At 47.6% G+C, this 24,889-nt stretch overlaps 1 long non-coding RNA gene across 1 annotated transcript; it reads left to right on the plus strand.

Moving 5' to 3' along the window:
- The first annotated feature begins 2,353 nt into the window (after positions 1 to 2,353).
- Positions 2,354 to 18,872, plus strand: LOC134965807 (uncharacterized). Its single transcript, XR_010188516.1, has 2 exons — positions 2,354 to 2,783; positions 18,620 to 18,872. It is a non-coding gene; the product is annotated as an uncharacterized LOC134965807 (long non-coding RNA).
- The last annotated feature ends 6,017 nt before the right edge of the window (positions 18,873 to 24,889 follow it).

The following is a 24,889-nucleotide window of genomic DNA, read 5'->3' on the forward strand; positions in this document are numbered from 1 at the left end:
GGAGCAACAAAGGTGTTCCAGCCAAGAAATACAGTGAGGAATATGCAACTCCATTCACAGAACTGTGCTACAGGAGAAGTCAGTAACTCCATTCGCAAAACTGTGCTATGGCTGAGGTCACTATCTCCATTCTGTATAAATGTGTTATTATTCTGCAGAACTGTGCTACAGGTGAGGTCACTAACTCCATTCTCAGAACTGTGCTACAGGTGAGGTCACTAACTCCATTCGCAGAACTGTGCTACAAGTGTGGTCACTAACTCCATTCTCAGAACTGTGCTACAGGTGTGGTCACTAACTCTATTCTCAGAACTGTGCTACAGGTGAGGTCACTAACTCCATTCTCAGAACTGTGCTATGGGTGAGGTCACTAACTCCATACTTAGAACTGTGCTACAGGTGAGGTCACTAACTCCATTCGCAGAACTGTGCTACAGGTGAGGTCACTAACTCCATTCTCAGAACTGTGCTACAGGTGTGGTCACTAACTCCATTCTCAGAACTGTGCTATAGGTGTGGTCACTAACTCCATTCACAGAACTGTGCTATAGGTGTGGTCACTAACTCCATTCACAGAACTGTGCTACAGGAGAGGTCAGTAACTCCATTCGCAAAACTGTGCTATGGCTGAGGTCACTAACTCCATTCTGCATAAATATGTTATTATTCTGCATAACTGTGCTACAGGTGAGGTCACTAACTCCATTCGCAGAACTGTGCTACAAGTGTGGTCACTAACTCCATTCTCAGAACTGTGCTACAGGTGAGGTCACTAACTCCATTCTCAGAACTGTGCTACAGGTGAGGTCACTAACTCCATTCGCAGAACTGTGCTACAGGTGAGGTCACTAACTCCATTCTGCAGAACTGTGCTATGGGTGACGTCACTAACTCCATTCTGCAGCACTGTCCTATGAGTGAGGTCACTAACTCCATTCTGCATAACTGTGTTATTATTCTGCAGAACTGTGCTATGGGTGAGGTCACTAAGGGGGTCATTCCGAGTTGATCGCTAGCTGCCGTTGTTCGCAGCTCAGCGATCAGGCTAAAAATCTGCATTTTTGCGCATGCGTATGTCCCGCAGTGCACACGCGCGGCGTACTTTCACAACAAACTATGCAGTTTCACACAAGGTCGAGCGACTTTTTTCACTCAGTCGCTCTGCTGATCGGTGAGTGATTGACATGAATGGGGCGTTTCTGGGAGGTAACTGACCATGTTCCGGGAGTGTGCCAAAAACACGCAGGCGTGTCAGATGAAAACGCAGGCATGCCTGGGGAAACGGGGGAGTGGCTGGCCGAACGCAGGGCGTATATGTGACGTCAAAACAGGAACTAAATAGTCTGAAGTGATCGCAAGCTAAGAGTAGGTCTGGAGCTACTCAGAACCTGCTCGAAAATTGTTTTGTAGCCGCGCTGCGATCCTTTCGTTCGCACTTCTGCTAAGCTAAGATACACTCCCAGAGGGCGGCGGCTTAGCGTTTGCACGGCTGCTAAAAGCAGCTAGCGAGCGATCAACTCGGAATTACCCCCTAACTCCATTCTACAGAACTGTGCTACAGGTGAGGTCACTAACTCCATTCTGCAGAACTGTGCTACAGGTGAGGTCACTAACTCCATTCTGCAGAACTGTGCTACGGGTGAGGTCACTAACTCCATTCTGCAGAACTGTGCTACAGGTGAGTTCACTAACTCCATTCTGCAGAACTGTGCAACGGGTGAGGTCACTAACTCCATTCTGCAGAACTGTGCTACGGGTGAGGTCACTAACTCCATTCTGCAGAACTGTGCTACGGGTGAGGTCACTAACTCCATTCTGCAGAACTGTGCAATGGGTGAGGTCACTAACTCCATTCTGCAGAACTGTGCTACGGGTGAGGTCACTAACTCCATTCTGCAGAACTGTGCTATGGGTGACATCACTAACTCCATTCTGCAGAACTGTGCTATGGGTGAGGTCACTAACTCCATTCTGCAGAACTGTGCTACAGGTGAGGTCACTAACTCCATTCTGCAGAACTGTGCTATGGGTGACGTCACTAACTCCATTCTGCAGAACTGTGCTATGGGTGAGGTCACTAACTCCATTCTGCAGAACTGTGCTACAGGTGAGGTCACTAACTCCATTCTGCAGAACTGTGCTATGGGTGACGTCACTAACTCCATTCTGCAGAACTGTGCTATGGGTGACGTCACTAACTCCATTCTGCAGACCCTAAATTGTTTTTCAATACAGCTCTTTAAAGTTATAGCTCATTGATTTGAAATAAATAACAGTGTCTGCCAAATCTAAGTCTCCGTGTCGTTATTTTATTTACAGTTAAAGTGTTATCACTGATTCATGCACAGACCATCCTCAGCCGTCAGGAGGTTTATGGTTTCCCAGCTGGATTTCTGCCCTTTCAGCAATGTGTTTGGGCATTTTCTGTTAGCAGACAGAACGTGAGGGTTTGTATTCATAGCTGCAGTTTATTCCCTCATCATCTCTCCGTAGCAGCGTAACATGCCAGGGATAGAATTTCTTCCCCGAGGAAACTCCACCTCCACCCATACACAGCCAGACCAGTGATTCCACTACAACGTTCCCGGAGCTCCCGTGCGGGAAATCTGAGTCAGGGCATGGAGAGCGAAAATAAAAACATGTACCAACCAAACGTGGTGACCATGCAGCCTATGCCAATGTCCGACCAGCCCCGGCCAAAGGATTACTTGGTGTTCTCCATCTTTAACCTGGTCTGTTGCTGCATGCCAATTGGGATCGCTGCCCTCATCTTCTCCATCAAGGTAGCCTCAAAAATTATTTCTTACTTGTTTTCTATTACCCGTGTTATTTGTTTTTTTTTTGTTTTTTTTAATATTTATTTATTTTTTCATATTGTTATTATTTCAGCAGCCTCCTTGTGCGTCATTAAATGTTGTTTTTGTTTTCTGAGGCTTCCTTAGGGAGGCTTGCAACCATCGATGGCCTATGACAGATGACAAATGTTTCAATCATCAATGCTGCACCATCAGTGGCGCCGGCGCACGATATCCGGCAAACATCGGCACGCCGGTCCGATGGCTGAGGTCTGCGCATGCACAGCAGTCAACCATCTGTGGATAAAACCATCGATGGTATATGTTGATGATTTAAACCATCGATGGTATTGCCTTCAATATCCATCAGTAGGCTAACTTAAAGATTCGCTGTAACTTGTTTACATTTGTTTTTTCAACTTTATTGTTAAATGAAATGACTAGTATATTCAGCGTCAGGCACTGACTGTGCGTATGGCGGTTCTGCTGCGTGACCCATATAACACGGTTACAGGGAGAGTGGCGTGGCACCAGGTTGCATTTTCTAAGTGTGTCACATTTATGAGAAAATGTCTGGGTGTCTAACAAGCATAAAGAAACCCTTGTTGGTGGGAGAGAAACTGTAGAGGGACGGAGGAGGGCAAGGATATACAGGCCAGCCCCTCGGAACCTCGGCAGGGCCCTAGAAGGTAAGCCTAGCAAAATAAAAAAATAATATATATATATATATATATAAATAGACAGTCACATTTTCGATAAGCAAATGTGTCAGATACGATGCAGCAATTACAGGGGAAGGTCTGGAAGCTTGCCATTGGTATTAATCTGCTCATAAGTGGTTCTAGATCACTTTACTTGAGACCACAGGTTCTCAAACTCGGTCCTCAGGACCCCACACGGTGCATGTTTTGTAGGTCTCCTCACAGAATCGCAAGTGAAATAATTGGTTCCACCTGTGGACCTTTTAAAATGTGTCAGTGAGTAATTAATACACCTGTGCACCTGCTGGGTCACCTGCAAAACATGCACTGTGTGGGGTCCTGAGGACCGAGTTTGAGAACCTATGCTTGAGACTTTTCAGAAGTGCCTTTTGCACAGTGAAGCCCTGATTTCCAGCGGAACAGGAGAAGTGATTCCCCGGTCAGTCAGGAGATTTGTAAGTTGGCAAAAGTCTAACTTAGTGTCGAACAAATGTTCTATAGCCGCTGTTGTTGTTTATTTATATAACTAGGTTTTAAGTACTGTCCCTTTAAACCGGGACACTCACGAATTACACAGGTTCTGCGGCGGGCTGACTTAAAGCTGTTTTTAATCAGCCACAGAACTTGTGTAATGTCTGTGTGTCCCGGGTTAAAGGGACAGTATGGCAAGCCTATATATAAGGCACGGCTAGAATAGTACACGGCGTCCACTTATCGGAGGATGAAGAGATTCTGCTGGCTTTTAACGAGCAACGTTTTTCCTTCCCGTCATTCCCACAATTGCATATGTCTTGCATTATCACGACTGCTTCTGGGTGAGGGTTTGTCCTGCACATAAAGTGACAGCAACTCACAATGGGAACTCTGTCAGGTGAGAATGGGAAGCGATCTCCAGGAACTTACTGCAGGTGGGGAAATAAAGGGTTGATGTTTCAAGCAGTGAAAAAGAGTGGAGACTTTGCCCATAGCAACCAATCAGATTTGGGGTAGCATTTATATATCTCTCATTCTATAAAATGAGAGATAGCTGCCCATTGGTTGCTATGGTAACGCCACTCTTTTTACATGCCTCCCTGGTGGTATTGCATGATGGACAACTGATGCTGTTTTGAAGGCAAAGGGTGGTAACACCAAATACTGATTTGATTTAGATTTCTCTTCTGTTCATTCACTTTGCATTTTATTAATTGATAAAAATAAACTATTAACACTTTTGAAAGCATTCTTACATTGTAGCTTTTTTTTCCACACCTGCCTAAAACTTTTGCACACTGCTGTAAGTAGAGATGTGCGGTTTCGGTTCTCCAGAAATCCAAATATACCTAAATTTGGTGGATTCAAACCGAACCAAAACCCGGTCTGGATCTCCCGAGGAGATCCGATCTGAGTGCCGGTTCAGATCTTCCAGCAGTTCGGAATTCAGACTTTGAATCCAAATTTTGGGTTTTGGATTGTAACAACTACATTATTAATTTTAGCAGTTTTTATAGATATTTATCGATTTATATCAATGATTACCAATATTTTGATACACTTAATTTAACTGAACCAAAAAAATGAATCTGAACCAAAACATATGAGAGCGGTTTTGCCAAAACCAAAACTTAATGATGAATTAGAACCAAAACCAAAGCACGGAAGTCCCCGCACATCTCTAATCCCCCAGCAGCACAGAGTATATCAGGAGACAAGTGATGTGTCAGTGAGGACAGGGCTGCATGTGACAGGGGCAGTGACATGATGTGAGGAGGGGAATGGAGGCAGCAGGAAGTCACAGACTGAGAGTTATATAGTGGAAGGAGCAGAGCCACCAGCAGCACAGAGTATATCAGGAGATGAGTGATGTGTCAGTGAGGACAGGGCTGCATGTGACAAGGGCAGTGACATGATGTGAGGAGGGGAATGGAGGCAGCAGAAGCCACAGACTGAGAGTTATATAGTGTAAGGAGCAGAGTCCCCCAGCAGCACAGAGTATATAAGGAGATGAGTAAGGTGTCAGTGAGGACAGGGCTGCATGTAACTCTCAGTCTGTGGCTTCCTGCTGCCTCCATTCTCCTCCTCACATCATGTCACTGCCCCTGTCACATGCAGCCCTGTCCTCACTGACACATCACTCATCTCCTGATATACTCTGTGCTGCTGGGGGACTCTGCTCCTCCCACTATATAACGCTCAGTCTGTGACTTCCTGCTGCCTCCATTCTCCTCCTCACATCATGTCACTGCCCCTGTCACATGCAGCCCTGTCCTCACTGACACATCACTCATCTCCTGAGATACTCTGTGCTGCTGGGGACCCTGCTCCTCCCACTATATAACTTTCAGTCTGTGGCTTCTTGCTGCCTCCATTCCCCTCCTCACATCGTGTCACTGCCCCTGTCACATGCATCTCTGTCCTCACTGACACATCTCTCATCTCCTGATATACTCTGTGCTGCTGGGGACCCTGCTCCTCCCACTATATAACTCTCAGTCTGTGACTTCCTGCTGCCTCCATTCCCCTCCTCACATCATGTCACTGCCCCTGTCACATGCAGCCCTGTCCTCACTGACACATTCCTCATCTCCTGATATACTCTGTGCTGCTGGGGACCCTGCTCCTCCCACTATATAACTCTCAGTCTGTGACTTCCTGCTGCCTCCATTCCCCTCCTCACATCATGTCACTGCCCCTGTCACATGCAGCCCTGTCCTCACTGACACATTCCTCATCTCCTGATATACTCTGTGCTGCTGGGTACCCTGCTCCTCCCACTATATAACTCTCAGTCTGTGGCTTCCTGCTGCCTCCATTCCTCTCCTCACATCATGTCACTGCCCCTGTCACATGCAGCCCTGACCTCACTGACACATCACTCATCTCCTGATATACTCTGTGCTGCTGGGGACCCTGCTACTTCCACTATATAACTCTCAGTCTGTGGCTCCCTGTTGCCTCCATTCCCCTCCTCACATCATGTCACTGCCCCTGTCACATGCAGCCCTGTCCTCACTGACACATCACTCCTCTCCTGATATACTCTGTGCTGCTGGGGACCCTGCTCCTCCCACTATATAACTCTCAGTCTGTGACTTCCTGCTGCCTCCATTCCCCTCCTCACATCATGTCACTACCCCTGTCACATGCAGCCCTGTCCTCACTGTCACATCACTCATCTCCTGATATACTCTGTGCTGCTGGGGACCCTGCTACTACCACTATATAACTCTCAGTCTGTGGCTTCCTGCTGCCTCCATTCCCCTCCTCACATCATGTCACTGCCTCCTGTCACATGCAGCCCTGTCCTCACTAACACATCTCTCATCTCCTGATATACTCTGTGCTGCTGGGGACCCTGCTTCTCCCACTGTATAACTCTCAGTCTGTGGCTTCCTGCTGCCTCCATTCCCCTCCTCACATCATGACACTGCCCCTGTCACATGCAGCCCTGTCCTCACTGACACATCACTCATCTCCTGATATACTCTGTGCTGCTGGGAACCCTGCTCCTTCCACTATATAACTCTCAGTCTGTGGCTTCCTGCTGCCTCCATTCCCCTCCTCACGTCATGTCACTGCCCCTGTCACATGCAGCCCTGTCCTCACTGACACATCACTCATCTCCTGATATACTCTGTGCTGCTGGGGGACTCTGCTCCTTACACTATCCCTGCATTGCATCATTCCATTCTTATCCACCCACTGATCCTCAGCTGCTCCGGCTTCAGCTATCACAGATGGCATTCATGGAAAGAAGAACACGAGATTCCATTGTGACATGTTACTGTGGTGTCATTTAGGGCCAGAAGATTGGGCACACAGGGTGGAACGCGCGGTCTGAGACGTCCTTGTTCTGTGTGACATGAATAGAAAGTGGAAAGCATTGTCCCTCATTAGCTCCTGGTCAGTTCATGTTTTCATGTCCTCTGAGAGCCTTCTGTGTCCCAATAGGACGGAAGATTTGGGGTTGGTGTTTAGCTGCAAGGTTCCTGGTAACCACTGTGCCGCACAGCGGTGGTAACCTGAGAAGAACACAACAATACTCACCACTGAGCGTCATGGGGGTAATTCAGACCTGATCGCTCGCTAGGGTTTTTTTGCAGTCCTGTGTTCGCATAGTCGCCGCCCACAGGGGAGTGTATTTTCGCTTTGCAAGTGTATTTTCGCTTTGCAAGTGTGCGATCGCATGTGTAGCCGAGCTGTACAAACAGATTTTGTGCAGTCTCTGCGCAGCCCAGGACTTACTGAGCCGCTGCGATGACTTCAGCCTGTCCGGTCCCGGAATTGACGTCAGACACCCGCCCTGCAAACGCCTGGACACGCCTGCGTTTTTCCAACCACTCCCAGAAAACGGCCAGTTGCCACCCCCAAACGCCCTCTTCCTGTCAGTCTCCTTGCGATCGCCCATGCGAATGGATTCTTCGCACAAACCCATCGCAGCGCAATGAACCGCTTTGTACCTGTGCGACGCGCCTGCGCATTGTGGTGCATACACATGCGCAGTTCTGACCTGATCGCAGCGCTGCAAAAAACACTAGCGAGCAATCAGGTCTGAATTACCCCCCCTGTCTTGTCTGGAAAAACCTCTCCCTTGCATTCGCAGAATTACATCCAATGGATAATGAGAATTGCAGCCACTAGATGGTAAGAGCTGAGTAAGAGAAAAGCAATGCGCAGTTTTGCTCCGACAGCGTTCGCATGCTGAAGCCCTCTGGAATGTGTGCATGCGACAGCATTTCACATGTGTAACGCCTCTGCCTGATTGACAGGCAAAGGTATTCATGGGGGGGAGGGGGCGTTGCGGCGGCATTCTGGGGCGTAATAGACCCCTAATCCTTTTAATGTCTCTGAACCTAATTAGCCAATAAGGGGATGATTCTGTTCGGCGCCCGTATGCTGCAGACAAGTACAGAATCAGGCTATGCGGCCGCAAATCTCCCAAGACAGTTGCATCTGCGCTGTGCATTCGCATGGCCACTGCCCAGGGCCATATTAAAGTATAAGCACAATGGGCAGCTGCCCAGGGCTCCATGATTCTAGGGGCCTTCAAGCAGGGGAGGCCTGTGCATGAGGAACATTTACCCCCCTTCTCCTGGCTGGTGCCTCCATGGCTTCTTGGGAGGTAGGTACAAAATGCTGTACAGCCGCTCTGACTGTGAATTACACACAATCAGAGCAGCCATCAGCATTCTGTACCTGCCTCCAGCCTTCAGCCAGTGAATGGCTGTCAGCATGCTGATTGGTGGATGGCTGGAGCTTTCCACCAATCAGAGTGCAGTATTCTCTACCTCTCTCCCAGTCTGCAGCCAAACAGTGAATGGCTGTCAGCATTGTGATTGATGGATGGTTGGAGTTATCCAAAAGTCAGAGTGCTGACAGCCATTCACTGAATGGAAGAGTGTGTAGGGACGGTGCAGATTGCAGGAGGTGTTAGGATTCCAGACACGGCGATTCTCCAGATACGCCAATATGAGAACGCTGAACGTGACACCGTACTGAATACCTCAGTGTGTGTGGTAAATCAACGCGGTAACTGCCACCAGCAGAAGTACCTTTTGGGTCAAGCCCAGGGTGAGCTCCTGCTCTCACCCCAAAAACACAATTATTAATACATAAAAATTAGGTAACATGAGCCTCTCGAGGTTTAGGTGTTAAAACACAGATTCCAAAACTAAGATTAAGGGGTCTATTTATTAACATTATTTTTACTAAAATAATGTGAAAAGGGTGTTTTCCCACCCTTTTCACATTATTCTAGTATCACCTCAGTGTATTAAAGGGCATTTGGAGACGTTTTCATGAAAAACTGATCCAAACCCTTTAATTCACTTTTTTTTAGTAAGCCACATCACATTCCCCATACTCATAATGAGAAATGTGATGTGGCCAAATTTACTAAAAAAAAACGTGAAAAAATACCGCAGTGTGCCCTGTGATAATCTTGCCAGTTTAGGCTGGCGAGATCACAAGGCAGCACTAGGATAGGGAGGCATTTGCCCAGCTTTCTCTGCCTCTGGCAGAGAAAGCTGAGCGGGACCCGACTACAGTGATCAGCTATGTGTGTCCGATGGAGACACCAGCTGATCAGAGTGTAAAAAGGAAAAAAAAAAGGAAAACAAAAACCATACTCACCTGTCCAGGGAGCTGGTGTCCGCTGCCGGGCGCTGGGTCCCCCATGTGCTGCAATGTGACCTCGGTTCAGTAAAGTGACGCTGCAAAGCGGCAGTGCAATGTACAGCACCGGGGGTCACCACAGCACACAGGATCCGGCGGCCGGCAGCCCAGCAGGAGCAGCACGGACCGGTTCCCTGGACTGGTAAGTATATTGATCTGCAGGGGGATCCGCGGCACGCGGGGATAGTCACGACAGGGGGGTCGACCGGGCGGCGGTGGTAGCAGCGATGTCGGCGGGGGCTGCGTGCGCAAGCTCTGTCCCTGCATGCGATAATTGATACATCCCTGCGATGTAATCAATTATCGCAGTGCAAGTTTGGGTGATTTTATCACCTGTTATCCGCATCCTGGATGCGGATGGTGATAAATAGGCCCCTAAGATGTTTAACCCAAGTCAAAACTTCAAAGCTTATAGCTACAGAAAAAGAAAGGTTACAAGAATATAATACACTGCTCAATAAAATAAAGGGAACACTAAAATAACACATCCTAGATCTGAATGAATGAAATATTCTTATTAAATACTTTGTTCTTTACATAGTTGAATGTGCTGACAACAAAATCACACAAAAATTATCAATGGAAATCAAATTTATTAACCCATGGAGGTCTGGATTTGGAGTCACCCTCAAAAGTAAAGTGGAAAAACACACTACAGGCTGATCCAACTTTGATGTAATGTCCTTAAAACAAGTCAAAATGAGGCTCAGTAGTGTGTGTGGCCTCCACGTGCCTGTATGACCTCCCTACAACGCCTGGGCATGCTCCTGATGAGGTGGCGGATGGTCTCCTGAGGGATCTCCTCCCAGACCTGGGCTAAAGCATCCGCCAACTCCTGGACAGTCTGTGGTGCATGGAGCGAGACATGATGTCCCAGATGTGCTCAATTGGATTCAGGTCTGGGGAACGGGCGGGCCAGTCCATAGCATCAATGCCTTCGTCTTGCAGGAACTGCTGACACACTCCAGCCACATGAGGTCTAGCATTGTCTTGCATTAGGAGGAACCCAGGGCTAACCGCACCAGCATATGGTCTCACAAGGGGTCTGAGGATCTCATCTCGGTACCTAATGGCAGTCAGGCTACCTCTGGCGAGCACATGGAGGGCTGTGCGGTCCCCCAAAGAAATGCCACCCCACACCATTACTGACCCACTGCCAAACCGGTCATGCTGGAGGATGTTGCAGGCAGCAGAACGTTCTCCTTGGCGTCTCCAGATTCTGTCACGTCTGTCACATGTGCTCAGTGAGAACCTGCTTTCATCTGTGAAGAGCACAGGGCGCCAGTGGCGAATTTGCCAATCTTGGTGTTCTTTGTCAAATGTCAAACGTCCTGCACGGTGTTGGGCTGTAAGCACAACCCCCACCTGTGGACTTCGGGCCCTCATACCACCCTCATGGAGTCTGTTTCTGATCGTTTGAGTAGACACATGCACATTTGTTGCTTGCTGGAGGTCATTTTGCAGGGCTCTGGCAGTGCTCCTCCTGTTCCTCCTTGCACAAAGGCGGAGGTAGCGGTCCTGCTGCTGGGTTGTTGCCCTCCTACGGCCTCCTCCACATCTCCTGATGTACTGGCCTGTCTCCTGGTAGCGCCTCCATGCTCTGGACACTACGCTGACAGACACAGCAAACCTTCTTGCCACAGCTCGCATTGATGTGCCATCCTGGATGAGCTGCACTACCTGAGCCACTTGTGTGGGTTTAGGGAGGTCATACAGGCACGTGGAGGCCACACACACTACTGAGCCTCATTTTGACTTGTTTTAAGGACATTACATCAAAGTTGGATCAGCCTGTAGTGTGTTTTTCCACTTTACTTTTGAGGGTGACTCCAAATCCAGACCTCCATGGGTTACTACATTTGATTTCCATTGATAATTTTTGTGTGATTTTGTTGTCAGCACATTCAACTATGTAAAGAACAAAGTATTTAATAAGAATATTTCATTCATTCAGATCTAGGATGTGTTATTTTAGTGTTCCCTTCATTTTTTTGAGCAGTGTAGTTTAAATAGTCACACAAGTAATTACAATTTCAAGAAATAAAATAGAGGGAGAAAAAACAACGTTCCAGTCACCTGCAGTACAGTACGCTGTAGAGTGAGGCCTCACTTCATAACCTGGTATCATTATACGACTTAGGCCCAAATGTATTAAGGCTTAAAAAGTGATACAGTGGAGACGGATAAAGAGTGATAAATGACCAGCCAATCAGCTACTAACTGCCATGTCTCAGGCTGTGTTTGAAAAATGACAGGAGCTGGTTCGCTGGTAATTTCTCTCTCTTTATCTGTCTTTACTTTATCACTATTTAAGGCTTAATACATTTGGGCCCCAGTCTCTTACTGGACAATGAACAACTTGCAGCCGGAGTTTCTCATATTTAAACCCACTGCAGGCCCCCTCACACCCCCCACCCCCTCCCCCTTCCCCCCTTCCTGCTGCAGGTTATAAAAAAGGCCCGCTTACACCTTTTCCGGTCATAGTGTCTCTGAGGGGTTCTCCCGGGGGCACTTAATGCATTCTCCAAGCAAAGTCTCATCCCTTACATCAAAGGAGGCCTGAAACCTCTTGGCCCACAGGGTCTATTCTGCTGCCGGGATCCCGGTGTCGGTATGCTAAACGCCGGGATCCCGGCAGCTGGCAACGCATACACAACCCGTGAAGCACATGCTCAGACCCCATTTGGAGTTTTTCGTGCATGTGCTGGATGAGACACCTTTGGCACTTTTGTAGAATCAGCCCCAAAATGCTAAATTTCCCTCTGTCCGTAACATGCAGAGAAAGTTAAACTTTTTATAGATTGGTTCGTGGAAATGTCCCTATTTTTCAATACGGAACATCTGTACAGTGCAATATCCCTATTTTTGTGCATGTTAGGTGCCATCCTGGTTCTATGGGATCTTCTATATGCGGAAGCCCTCACTCACTCACTCACTCACTCACTCACTCACTCACTCACTCACTCACCCACTCACTGACTGACTCATCACTAATTCTCTCACTTCCTGATACGTTAGGAAGATGAAATGTAACATCGGTATTCTTCAGGTGGGATGAAAAGGGGGTTGACATAATGACATCATTACCGATGCGTGGCTTGCGTTTCATGAACATAACGCCAAAACAGACAATCGGATCAAAATTTGGATTACACCTTCAGTGGGTAGAATTTAATAAACTACAATAAACTGTCACTTTTTACCGTATCTGCTACGGGGGCTCCTCGGGTAATGCCAAGAACCATGGATTAATATTTACTTACATTAAGACGTCTCAAATTGACATCTCTATAGATTTACCAAATTATTAACACTCATTTATATGTACAACTGTGACAATCAGAAACTCCCGTGCGAAGAACGGGTAGAGCAGCTAGTTTAATATAAAGGAATATTTCATATACAAGAAGTGCGCTATTATCATATTCCGTAAGAATAAAATTATGGCGTTGTACTACCAGGTATAAGCCGTGTGGGTGTACTCTACCTACTTGGTGGCAGCTGTTTGCAGTTCTGTGAATATATATATATATATATATATACACACACACACATTTACGTCTATACACACATATATATATTAGTGATGAGCGGGTTCGGTTCCTCGGAATCCGAACCCCCCCGAACCTCACCCATTTTACACGGGTCCGAGGCATACTCGGATACTCCAGTATTGCTCAGTTAACCCGAGCGCGCCCGAACGTCATCATCGCGCTGTTGGATTCTCGCGAGATTCGGATTCTATATAAGTAGCCGCGCGTCGCCGCCGTTTTTCACTCGTGCATTGGAGATGACAGTGAGAGAACGTGGCTGGCGTCCTCTCAGTTTCTGTGTTCAGTGTGCTGCAAATATCTGTGCTCAGTGTGCTTGCAAATATCTGTGCTCAGTGTGCTGCAAATATCTACGTTCTCTGCCTGAAAAACGCTCCATATCTGTGCTCAGTGTGCTGCAAATATCTGTGCTCAGTGTGCTGCAAATATCTGTGCTCAGTGTGCTTTATTGTGGGGACTGGGGACCAGCAGTATTATATAGGAGGAGTACAGTGCAGAGTTTTGCTGACCAGTGACCAGTGACCACCAGTATTATAAGTTCTCTGCCTGAAAAACGCTCCGTATCTGTGCTCAGTGTGCTGCAAATATCTGTGCTCAGTGTGCTGTATTGTGGTGACTGGGGAGCAGCAGTATTATATAGGAGGAGTACAGTGCAGTTTTGCTGACCAGTGACCAGTGACCACCAGTATTATACGTTCTCTGCCTGAAAAACGCTCCATATCTGTGCTGCATTGTAGTATATAGTAGGAGTACAGTGCATAATTTTGCTGACCACCAGTATATAATATATAGCAGTACGGTACAGTAGGCCACTGCTCTACCTACCTCTGTGTCGTCAAGTATACTATCCATCCATACCTGTGGTGCATTTAAGTTGTGCGCAGTATATATATATAGTAGTAGGACAGTGCATAATTTTGCTGACCACCAGTATATAATATATAGCAGTACGGTACAGTAGGCCACTGCTCTACCTACCTCTGTGTCGTCAAGTATACTATCCATCCATACCTGTGGTGCATTTAAGTTGTGCGCAGTATATATAGTAGTAGGCCATTGCTATTGATATATTACTGGCATATAATTCCACACATTAAAAAGTGGAGAACAAAAATGTGGAGGGTAAAATAGGGAAAGGTCAAGATCCACTTCCACCTCGTGCTGAAGCTGCTGCCACTAGTCATGGCCGAGACGATGAAATGCCATCAACGTCGTCTGCCAAGGCCGATGCCCAATGTCATAGTAGAGAGCGTGTAAAATCCAAAAAACAAAAGTTCAGTAAAATTACCCAAAAATCAAAATTAAAAGCGTCTGAGGAGAAGCGTAAACTTGCCAATATGCCATTTATGACACGGAGTGGCAGGGAACGGCTGAGGCCCTGGCCTATGTTCATGGCTAGTGGTTCAGCTTCACATGAGGATGGAAGCACTCATCCTCTCGCTAGAAAAATGAAAAGACTTAAGCTGGCAAAAGCACAGCAAAGAACTGTGCGTTCTTCTAAATCACAAATCCCCAAGGAGAGTCCAATTGTGTCGGTTGCGATGCCTGACCTTCCCGACACTGGACGGGAAGAGGTGGCGCCTTCCACCATTTGCACGCCCCCTGCAAGTGCTGGAAGGAGCACCCGCAGTCCAGTTCCTGATAGTCAAATTGAAGATGTCACTGTTGAAGTACACCAGGATGAGGATATGGGTGTTGCTGAGGAAGAAATTGACAAGGAGGATTCTGATGGTGAGGTGGTTTGTTTAAGTCAGGCACCCGGGGAGACACCTGTTGTCCGTGGGACGAATATGGCCATTGACATGCCTGGTCAAATTACAAAAAAAAATCACCTCTTCGGTGTGGAATTATTTTAACACAAATGCGGACAACAGGTGTCAAGCCGTGTGTCGCCTTTGTCGAGCTGTAATAAGTAGGGGTAAGGACGTTAACCACCTCGGAACATCCTCCCTTATACGTCACCTGGAGCGCATTCATCAGAAGTCATTGACAAGTTCAAAAACTTTAGGTGACAGCGGAAGCAGTCCACTGACTACTAAATCCCTTCCTCTTGTAACCAAGATCCTGCAAACCACACCACCAACTCCCTCAGTGTCAATTTCCTCCTTACCCAGGAAAGCCAATAGTCCTGCAGGCCATGTCACTGTCAAGTCTGACGAGTCCTCTCCTGCCTGGGATTCCTCCGATGCATCCTTGAGTGTAACGCCTACTGCTGCTGGCGCTGCTGTTGTTGCTGCTGGGAGTCGATCGTCATCCCAGAAGGGAAGTCGGAAGACCACTTGTACTACTTCCAGTAAGCAATTGACTGTCCAACAGTTCTTTGCGAGGAAGATGAAATATCACAGCAGTCATCCTGCTGCAAAGCGGATAACTCAGGCCTTGGCAGCCTGGGTGGTGTCAAACGTGTTTCCGGTATCCACCGTTAATTCACAGGAAACTAGAGACTTGCTTGAGGTACTGTGTCCCCGGTACCAAATACCATCTAGGTTCCATTTCTCTAGGCAGGCGATACCGAGAATGTACACAGACATCAGAAAAAGAGTCACCAGTGTCCTAAAAAATGCAGTTGTACCCAATGTCCACTTAACCACGGATATGTGGACAAGTGGGCAGGGCAGACTCAGGACTATGACTGTGACAGCCCACTGGGTAGATGTATTGCCTCCCGCAGCAAGAACAGCAGCGGCGGCACCAGTAGCAGCATATCGCAAACGCCAACTCGTTCCTAGGCAGGCTACGCTTTGTATCACCACTTTCCAGAAGAGGCACACAGCTGACAACCTCTTACGGAAACTGAGGAACATCATCGCAGAATGGCTTACCCCAATTGGACTCTCCTGGGGATTTGTGACATCGGACAACGCCACCAATATTGTGCGTGCATTACATGTGGGCAAATTCCAGCACGTCCCATGTTTTGCACATACATTGAATTTGGTGGTGCAGAATTTTTTTAAAAACGACAGGGGCGTGCAAGAGATGCTGTTGGTGGCCCGAAGAATTGCGGGCCACTTTCGGCATTCAGCCACCGCGTGCCGAAGACTGGAGCACCAGCAAACACTCCTGAACCTGCTCTGCCATCATCTGAAGCAAGAGGTGGTAACGAGGTGGAATTCAACCCTCTATATGCTTCAGAGGATGGAGGAGCAGCAAAAGGCCATTCAAGCCTATACAGCTACCTACGATATAGGCAAAGGAGGGGGAATGCACTTGACTCAAGCGCAGTGGAGAATGATTTCAACGTTGTGCAAGGTTCTGGAACCCTTTGAACTTGCCACACGTGAAGTCAGTTCAGACACTGCCAGCCTGAGTCAGGTCATTCCCCTCATCGGGCTTTTGCAGAAGAAGCTGGAGAGATTGAAGGAGGAGCTAAAACAGAGCGATTCCGCTAGGCATGTGGGACTTGTGGATGGAGCCCTTAATTCGCTTAACCAGGATTCACGGGTGGTCAATCTATTGAAATCAGAGCACTACATTTTGGCCACCGTGCTCGATCCTAGATTTAAAACCTACGTTGTATCTCTCTTTCCGGCAGACACAAGTCTGCAGAGGTTCAAAGACCTGCTGGTGAGAAAATTGTCAAGTCAAGCGGAACGTGACCCGTCAACAGCTCCTCCTTCACATTCTCCCGCAACTGGGGCTGCGAGGAAAAGGCTAAGAATTCCGAGCCCACCCTCTGGCGGGGATGCAGGGCAGTCTGGAGCGAGTGTTGACATCTGGTCCGGACTGAAGGACCTGCCAACGAATACTCACATGTCGTCTACTGTCACTGCATATGATTCTGTCACCATTGAAAGAATGGTGGAGGATTATATGAGTGACCGCATCCAAGTAGGCACGTCAGACAGTCCGTACGTATACTGGCAGGAAAAAGAGGCAATTTGGGGGCCCTTGCAGAAACTGGCTTTATTTTACCTAAGTTGCCGTCCCCCCCTCCCCCCCCCCCTCCAGTGTGTACTCCGAAAGAGTGTGTAGTGCAGCCGCTCACCTTGTCAGCAATCGGCGTACGAGGTTATTTCCACAAAATGTGGAGAAGATGATGTTCATCAAAATGAATTATAATCAATTCCTCCGTGGAGACATTCACCAGCAATTGCCTCCAGAAAGTACACAGGGACCTGATATGGTGGATTCCAGTGGGGACGAATTAATCTGTGAGGAGGGGGATGTACACAGTGAAAGGGGTGAGGAATCGGAGGATGAGGAGGAGGTGGACATCTTGCCTCTGTAGAGCCAGTTTGTGCAAGGAGAGATTGATTGCTTCTTTTTTGGTGGGGGCCCAAACCAACCAGTCATTTCAGTCACAGTCGTGTGGCAGACCCTGTGGCTGAAATTATGGGTTTGTTAAAGTGTGCATGTCCTGTTTATACAACATAAGGGTGGGTGGGAGGGCCCAAGGACAATTCCATCTTGCACATCTTTTTTCTTTCATTTTTCTTTGCATCATGTGCTGTTTGGGGACTATTTTTTGAAGTGCCATCCTGTCTGACACTGCAGTGCCACTCCTAGATGGGCCAGGTGTTTGTGTCGGCCACTTGGGTCACTTAGCTCAGTCATCCAGCGACCTCGGTGCAAATTTTAGGACTAAAAATAATATTGTGAGGTGTTCAGAATAGACTGGAAATGAGTGGAAATTATGGTTATTGAGGTTAATAATACTATGGCATCAAAATGACCCCCAAATTCTATGATTTAAGCTGTTTTTGAGGGGTTTTTGTAAAAAACACCCGAATCCAAAACACACCCGAATCCGACAAAATATTTTCAGGGAGGTTTTGCCAAAACGCGTCTGAATCCAAAACACGGCCGCGGAACCGAATCCAAAACCAAAACACAAAACCCGAAAAATTTTCGGTGCACATCACTAATTATATATATATATATATATATATATATATATATATATATGGGTATGGGACTCAGGGTTGACACCAATAAGGTCGACATGCGTTTTTTATGTTTTTCTGGTGTCGTTTTCTCCGTGAAGTGACCGGGAACCCCAATTAGTGCACCGCGTCCCCTTCCATGGCTCGCTTTGTTACCATTCCCGATCGTAGTCCACGTGGATCGTAAAGTATGAAAAAGGCAAAAACAAAAACGTGAAAAACTCATGCTGACCTTTTTTCGTGTCGACTTTGTTCATGTCGACCTAATGGCCGTGTCGACCTATTTCTAGTGTCAACCTACCCACTGTCGACCAATGGGTGTCTCGACTCAATTGGTGTCTTCCTAGAGTCCGGATACCATATATATATATATATATATATATATATACTGTGTATATAAAATATATATATATACAATATATATATATATATATATAAATTATTATACAGAAGATATTCATAGAAATAGCGGTAAGTGGCTAAGAAATGATAGTTGTCACTTACTAGCCTTAATGACGTCTTTTATTTTTCAGACACGAGACGCTACGGCCCGGAGCGACTGGTCCACGGCAGGAAAACACTCTCGTACGACCTTACATCTGAATATTGCGTCTGTGGTGATTGGGATCATTCTGTCAGTTGTCTTTGTTGTCCTTTATGTTTACTTTGGTTTCCAGAAAGATTAACCCCCTCCGCACCCCGTAAATAACATGAAGTGGGTGACCAGTCAGCGCTACAGAAGTCACACCCTGAAGATGTGTAAATAAAATGCTTTCAAATGCTGAATGTGTGTTCGCTGTAATTCTAAATGGAAGATTGTGAGTATTTACAGTCTGTGCGTAGTGATAGGATATTGCAGTAAGTATTACAGGAAAAGTGAACAAGAAACCCTTGTCCCGGGGGGGATGTGTTCCTGGGGGGAATGTAAGTGTTGCAGAATTTCTGGGACTCTAATTCGACGTGTGTCCAAATCTGGACGCATGCGCGGTATGAACCAGACGCGTGCACAGACGAAACCACATCGCCCCACTGCAGCCGCGGCGTCTGGCTCAGGATTAGGCCCTTACTGTGAAAAACAACCGCAAGTCAACAGTCCAGCCCAACACCGGGATCATGAGGCGTCGAACCAACATCATGATGAAATGACTTAGTTGCTTGGTTCCTATGAACTCTAGTACAACTCTACCCCACTGAGGAGCACATTTAGTTTGAGCAGGCGTTTACCATGAGTACATGTATGAGCCATAAAGTGCGTGGCGCCTCAGCTGCGCTTTATCCACGGAGTCCAGCCAATATAACCATATACTACTTGCCTATTGTCGCAACTGCCCGCTGAAACATGGCGCGTAGGTATGAAAGTCAGTGGACGGGGCAAAGTCACAATCGGATTAAGGAAGGGGCACAGGGGGCAAGTACCCCCAGGGCCCCCTCCCACAGGTGACTACCCATTCTTTGATCACAGCTGCAGCGATGCAGACAGAGCAGGACTACAGGGGGGGGTAAATAAATTATACTATTTTACACTATGAGAGAAAAAATTTATTTCTCTGAGGTAAAAACTAGAGATGAGCGGGTTCGGATTTAACGCCAGAATTAACGCCAGTTCGGTTTTATCCAGATTTTTTCTATTGGCTATCCAAAACACGTGACATCCGTGAGCCAATAAGATGCCGTTTTGAGAACCGAGTAAATCCGAGTAAAACCGAACCCCGCTCATCTCTAGTAAAAACCAAGGGATCCTCACTCCAGTCTTAAAGGGGACATCGAGGAAGACGCATGCTGTCATGTTGGCCTATTTGAGCCCTTTTAAGGGTGTGGTATGCATGACCGGGAGTCAGGAGACCAACGCAGGGATCCTGGCAGGGGGGACTAGTGCAGCAAACCCCTTGTGGTCTCAGTGGCGACCGCATTCCCACTCAATGGGTGTCGTGGATACACACAAGTGGGAAAAGTCCCTGTTGGTCCGCATGCCGACCGTTGGGATTGTGAGGGGGCGGGATGTAAGGGGAGGGCATGTGACTGCCTGTCTCCTGACCGCCGGTCACATAACTACATCCCCACAGTTCATATCACTTTGTTTTTTAAATATAAATCTGAACTGTCTGATTAGCACTGCGAGAAGTGGCTTTATATTATATCTTTGAGGTACCATAAAGGTGAAAGACGCTGTGAAATAATTCCTTGGCAGAAGAGAGGACTATGGGGGTAATTCAGACCTCATCGCTCGCTAGCAGTTTTTTGCAGCACTGCAATCAGATAATTGCCGCCTACAGGGGAGTGTATTTTTGCTTTGCAAGTGTGCGATCGCATGTGCAGCCGAGCGGTACAAATAAACTTTGTGCAGTTTCTCAGTTGCCCAGAACGTACTCAGCCGCTGCGATCACTTCAGCCTGTCCGGGCCCGGAATTGACGTCAGACTGTCGCCCTGCAAACGCTTGGACACGCCTGCATTTTTCCAACCACTCCCAGAAAACGGTCAGTTGACACCCACAAACGCCTTCTTCCTGTCAATCTCCTTGCGATCGCCCGTGCGAATGGATTCTTCGTAAAACCCATTGCACAGCAACGATCTGCTTTGTACCCATGTGACACGCCTGCGCATTGCGGTGCATACGCCTGCGCAGTTCTGACCTGATCGCAGCACAGCGTCCGATCAGGTCAGAATGACCCCCTATAAGACTGGATAATCTTGTAATATATTTTTCTGGCACTGGCTCTTCATGAAATGCAGAGAGGACATTTGATCCTAAGTACAGATGGAACCACGCTAGTCGTAGCTCCATCTGTAGCGCGCCTCTCGCCAGGAGCGTCCCCGCCCATCTGGGCTCACGCACCCGTGACGGAGACGCGCCCTATTCACTTGAATGGAGAGTCTTTCCGTCCGCGCGTCCGTACAGAGACGCTCTGAATGGGAGCATCTCTGTGCACTCCCGGTGCGACTAGGCGGACGGATCGCCTAATCACGCCAGGTGTGCCCGTTTGCGATGGCGCCGCCTCAGATGATCGCAGCTCCATCTGTATACAACACTTTACTTCCCCTATAAAACTGATCCCAACGAGGGAGCGCTTGTCCCACTCCGTTCTATATTTATTTCTTTAGCATGCAGGGTAAATACCGGCTGCATTTGCATGTAGCCCACAAATGCTGGGCAGCTTTATTTTTACACTGCAATTTAGATTTCAGCTAGGATTGTGCCCGAAATTTAAAGGGGCAATGGAAAAGCATTGCTCTATTACATTTCAGGCATAAGCACGATCGGTATTGCTGGGTCTTAAAACCCAACGCTTAGTAAATAAATCCCCAAATCTCTCAGCACATTGGGCCTGATTTATAGATGGACCCAAATGGCGTCTTACAGTAGCTGCTTGCAGGAACTGCTATACACACACACACACACACACACACACACACACACAATGGTGGTCATTCCGAGTTGATCGCTCGCTAGCAGTTTTTAGCAGCCGTGCAAACGCTATGCCGCCTCCCACTGGGAGTGTATTGTAGCTTAGCAGAAGTGCGAACGAAAGGATCGCAGAGCGGCGTCAAAGTTTTTTTTGTGCAGTTTTAGAGTAGCTCAAAACCTACTCAGCGCTTGCGATCACTTCAGACCATTCAGTTCCTGTTTTGACGTCACAAACACGCCCTGCGTTCGCCCAGCCACGCCTGCATTTTTCCTGGCACGCCTGCGTTTTTCCGTACACTCCCTGAAAACGGTCAGTTGACACCCAGAAACGCCCACTTCATGTCAATCACTCTGCGGCAACCAGTGCGACTGAAATGCTAGACCCTGTGTGAAACTACATCGTTCGTTGTAATAGTACGTTGCGCGTGCGCATTGCGTCGCATACGCATGCGCAGAAGTGCCGTTTTTTTGCCTCATCGCTGCACAGCGAACGAATGCAGCTAGCGAACAACTCGGAATGACCACCAATGTACAATGGCCCTCATTCCGAGTTGTTCGCTCGGTATTTTTCATCGCATCGCAGTGAAAATCCGCTTAGTACGCATGCGCAAAGTTCGCACTGCGACTGCGCCAAGTAACTTTACTATGAAGAAAGTATTTTTACTCACGGCTTTTTCTTCGCTCCGGCGATCGTAATGTGATTGACAGGAAATGGGTGTTACTGGGCGGAAACACGGCGTTTCAGGGGCGTGTGGCTGAAAACGCTACCGTTTCCGGAAAAAACGCAGGAGTGGCCGGAGAAACGGTGGGAGTGCCTGGGCGAACGCTGGGTGTGTTTGTGACGTCAACCAGGAACGACAAGCACTGAACTGATCGCACAGGCAGAGTAAGTCTGGAGCTACTCTGAAACTGCTAAGTAGTTAGTAATCGCAATATTGCGAATACATCGGTCGCAATTTTAAGAAGCTAAGATTCACTCCCAGTAGGCGGCGGCTTAGCGTGTGTAACTCTGCTAAATTCGCCTTGCGACCGATCAACTCGGAATGAGGGCCAATATACATGTATACACACGCATATCACTCCAGCATAACAGGAAGACAGAACTATGCACTGATCTCTAGATCTTACAATCTGCACCAGAAAGGGTCATCGTGGGCCGCGTCGACTGTGCTGGCCAACACGGGCGTGGGTGGGAGACCTATGGTGTAAGTACAGTCCTCAGAACTTAACTCCCCAACAGGCTATAGATGTGAAACTGGATAGGATTGTGGGTTCCAGGCTGTTTTGGAACATGTGGAATGTCGGCTTCTGCCAAAGGTCAAGAGTCATCATCAAATTAGATGGAAAGTGAGGGGACTTTGTTTGTTTTTGAGAGGCTAACGTGCCTTGCCAACATCTTACTTCATCCCTGGGAAATGTTGCTTGGCAGCCTGACAGATGGCATCGGAAATAATGGGATTTTATGAGACTGTTCTATTTTATTTTAGATTTATTCCAGACTCTCCAACATGACTCATTCTATGCTGGTAAACAGAACGCTCCGCAGCGCATCGCGCCACTTCAATTACTGATGCAGTTATTGGGGCGTAATTATGTCACTGATGTTTATTTGTTTTGTTTTTAAAATCCATATTATTAATGTATTCATTCATCCTGAGCAACTGCAATAGTTTGGAATCAGAGCATACACTGCAGTGGTGCAGTATCACTTAAGACTTGCCCCACACACAGATAATATGTTGCACATTTGGGGGGGGGGGGGAGACAGAGGCGGTCGCCCCGGGGCCCCCACACATTAGGGGCTCACACACACTCTTCCCCCGAGTTGGACACCACCGACACTGAAGACGGAGCGCAGCATTCAGCTGTGCCTCCGTTGTCCCCGGTATACGGCCGCTGAGGTGCAGCTGCAGTCTTTTGCGGGATTTCAATCCCTTTCTCCGCAGCGGGTGCTGGGCATATTATGGCATACAGGAGCTGAAAGTGAGGCAGCGTCATTGTACTCTCAGCTCCATCCTCAGCGGTGTCGGCTGTGAGATAGTGGCGGGCGGCTTTGTCTTCATGGGGTTCCCAGGCTGGACCCCCCTATCACTACCCTATCCCTGAGCTGCAGCGGCTTTGAGGCATAGCGCCGGTGTGTGGACCTGCAGCAGCCAGGGCACGCTGCAGACAGAGCTGATACAGAATATTAATCATGTGAGTTGTTTTGTGAGATATAAGATCAGCTGCCTCTGAGACTATATCAGATTATTATAATTATAAATGACGTTTTACCAATCCATTTAGACAGACAGTGCTTGTGAAGCTGTGCCACCCTACTAAGGGTTTCTGTGTTCTTGATAAAACCCCTTCCTTCCAGCTAGATTATATATTATAAATTATACTTTATTTTTATAACATCACCATTATATCACTTTTATTGATAAGGGCCCCCCACAAATTTGTTGCCCAGGGGCCCCCACAGACTTTAGGGGGTAATTTAGACCTGATTGGTGTTGTGCTAATTCACAAGGTGGACAATTATTGATCGTAATGCGCAGGCGCGAGGCAAAACTGCGAAAAAATCCAGCAACTTTTTTGATTGCTAGCCGTACGCAGGCTGATTGACAGGAAGAAGGCGTTCGTGGGTGGTAACTGGCCGTGTTCTGGTAGTGTCAGGAAAAATGCAGGCGTTCCCAAGCGTTTTCAGGGAGGGTGTGTGACGTCAGCTCCGGCCCCGATCAGCCTGTTTGTATTGCACTGTAGGAGTAAGTTCTGGGCTACGCACACACTGCACACACTGGAAAAATCATTAGATGGTGAGTGAGTTGCGAGCGGATTTGCAGCTGACCGGCGTTGGCAGAGATTTTCGCACGGCGTACGCAGACTTGCACGGGGCGGTTATTCTATCTGTCTGGGCGGAGACTATTCGATCGCAGACCTTTGCAAATTCGAGACTGCAACAAGCAGGCTGGCTGAGACTTGTGGTTCCCTGCAGACAGTCCAACTGAAGTGAGAGCTTTACCTAGAGGGGAAGCAGCGTCCTGACTCAGAACCGTACACTGGAAACCATTTATATGTCCACAAGCTTCCATTGTTGAGGATCAGACACAGTGAGGCATAGGTATCAAAGCTTGGAAAAAGATAGTGGAGAGAGATAAAGTACCAACCAATCAGCTTCTAACTGTCATGTTACAGGCTGTGTTTGAAAAATTACAGGAGCTGGTTGGTTGGTACTTTATCTCTCTCCACTAATAGTTCATTAGTGATAAAGTTACCAATAACTGTGAGACTGTATTTTGATTTATTGTAATTTGAATATACAATATAAATCTCTTATCATTTATTACAACCATCTTACTGCTTCATTCCAGTTCTTACCTGGGATCTGTTAAATTAAATATTCCATTCTTGTGCATG

Source organism: Pseudophryne corroboree, chromosome 10 (genome assembly GCF_028390025.1).
Source record: "Pseudophryne corroboree isolate aPseCor3 chromosome 10, aPseCor3.hap2, whole genome shotgun sequence".
Taxonomy (NCBI): Eukaryota; Metazoa; Chordata; class Amphibia; order Anura; family Myobatrachidae; genus Pseudophryne; species Pseudophryne corroboree.